The sequence below is a fragment of the Penaeus japonicus genome, unplaced genomic scaffold (genome assembly GCF_977035675.1).
Source record: "Penaeus japonicus unplaced genomic scaffold, GWHDUDI00000001_assembly GWHDUDI00000031, whole genome shotgun sequence".
In the NCBI taxonomy this organism is placed as follows: Eukaryota; Metazoa; Arthropoda; class Malacostraca; order Decapoda; family Penaeidae; genus Penaeus; species Penaeus japonicus.
The window spans coordinates 4631891-4634390 of record NW_028234433.1 but is presented as its reverse complement, the minus strand read 5'-3'; the positions used below and the strand labels follow the sequence as shown (position 1 = coordinate 4634390).

The 2500-nt window shown below is 34.1% G+C and overlaps 1 protein-coding gene across 4 annotated transcripts in view; it reads left to right on the top strand.

Moving 5' to 3' along the window:
• Positions 1-2500, top strand: part of Rab23 (RAS oncogene family member Rab23) — a 117416-nt gene that overhangs the window by 51799 nt on the left and 63117 nt on the right. The window lies entirely within an intron of this gene.

The following is a 2500-nucleotide window of genomic DNA, read 5'->3' as shown; positions in this document are numbered from 1 at the left end:
CTTTGAGGCACTCGAAGTTACCGGGAGCGAGAGATGATGGTGATGATATCATTCATAGTGTTAGTAAAAATAATGATGATGATAATGATAATGATAATGATAATGATAATAATAGTAATAACAATAATAATAATAATAATGATAATAACAACAATGCTACTACTACAACTACTATTACCCCTACTACTACTAATAGTTCTATTACTCATATTAGTGATAACAGAAATGATGATAATAACGTAACGAATGGAAGATGCAAAAATAGAAGAGGGCAAAGAAGGAAAAATATACGAGGAGTAGACAAGGAGAAGTAGACATGCCGTAGAAAGGTAGACAAGGAAAGCTGGGTCACAAAGGCAGAAGGTCGCGAACACACACGAACGGCCATACACGGTCATAATAACCAGGCCGTGAAGGGAATTGGCGATAGTGAAAGCCTGTTGGAGCGCCGCCATCTTGAAACAGGGCTGCCAACCTGTCCCTATCTTCCTTCGAGACAATTATATAGGTTTCTCTTCTTCATGTTACACTTTAATGAATCTGTTATTTTCTTCTGGTCTCTTCTCTGTTTATTTAGATAGTGGGGATGTCTTTTATTTTGATGATGATCGAAAGTTAATTGAATCTTGTAGACTAGTTTAAAAGTATAATTTCATCTCGTAATTTCGTCTCGGGAAAATTGTAGGCTTATTTGATACAAATTGGATTTTGTTCTTGGGAGAAGATTTATATAAATTTAAAGTTCATAGGTGATAGTTCTTCCTCTCAGGATATATATAAATAAAAGATTCGATATTCCCGTCAAGATAACTTTTTTTTTATATCATTAGTTAAAAGCATTGGTGTTAAGAAGCTGTTGCATGTCAGTAAATATGACATGTTTTTTTTTCTTCTTCGTTCTTAAGAGCAAATAGTCATAAACACGCTAGGCAATCTTGTCTTTTCTGTCGCTTCATATCGAATTTCGACATCTTATTTTCTTATATCATCTGTCTTATTTTAGGATCTTATTTCTTTGTCATCTACTTGTCTTACTTTGTATTTTTATCAATACCTTATTTTAGTATCTTTATTAATATATTTCTATCTTCTTTTGGCATGTTATTTTGCATCTTTATCAATGTTTTACATACTATGTCTTTTTGATATCATATTTTCGGTCTTTTAGTCCTTTGTATAAAGACAGTATCTCAGACTCTTTCTTTTAAGTAATATCATTTAAAATTCAATTTGGCTCTATTCCACTTGAAGAATAAATGCTGCCATAATAATAGTAATGATAATAGTAATGATGATAATAAAGATGATGCTGATGATAATAACAATAACAACAATGATAATAATAATGCTATTAAGAATAAAGATAATGATAATGATAATGATAATAATAATGATGATAACAATAATGACAATAATACTGATAATAAGAAAAAGAATCAGAATTATAAGAAGAAGAAGAATTAGAACAAAAAGAAAAAGAAGAAGAAAAGGAAAAAAGGGGGAGGAAGCGAGTAAGGATGAAGGTAAGAGTAAAGGAGATGGAAGGAGAGGGGAATATTAAGAGAGAAAAATAGAGAAGACAAACAAACAAAAAAAAAAAAAAAAAATAATAGTAATAATAATAATAAAATAAAGAAAAAAATAACGTTAAATAATACCATCCATTCTGGCAACAGTGTCTCTCCTCCACTCTCGAGTGTGGGATGAATCTCTCCCGCAGAGCAGCATCTTGCATCCGAAGCGACCTTTGAGCTGATCCTTAAAGGTCGAGGGTAAAGGAGTCGGTGAGAAGAGGGGTAGGTGTGGTATGGAGGAGGAGGAGGGGGGGAAGTAAGGAGGGCAGGTGGAAAGGGGAGGGGGGTGGGGGCATGGATACAGGTATTTAGGTTTTATTTCCGTTATTTTTATTGTTATTATTATTGTTATTACCATAATTATCATTATTATCATTTTTATAATTATTTTCATGTCATTACTATCATCTTTGGAATTACTATTATTATTATCATCATTATTACTATTGGTTATTATTATCATTATTATTATTATTTTTGTCATTATCATCTTTGTCATTATTATTTTTGGCGTTATCGTTTTTATGATAAACAGTTCTCTTTCTCTCTCTGTCTCTCTATTTAAACACACACACAAACACACAAACACACATACACACACGCACATAAACACACACACATACACACACACACGCACACAAACACACACACATACATAGATAGATATTAGGTAAACAGACACACCTTTAAAGTTATCCCCCCCCCCCCCCGCCCCCTCGAGGCGACCTGCGGTGACTGACGTGACCTCCGTTCCCCCGGCGTGATCTCTGTCAGGTGTTGGTCACTCTCGAGAAACCGCAAGAGGTCAAAGGTCAAGCGTACTGTGGCGGGTCACGATTGGCATACTGATTTGGCCTTCGGAATGTTTCTCTGTCACTGTCTGACTCCTCTCTCTCTCTCTATCTATCTTTTTATAGATATATATA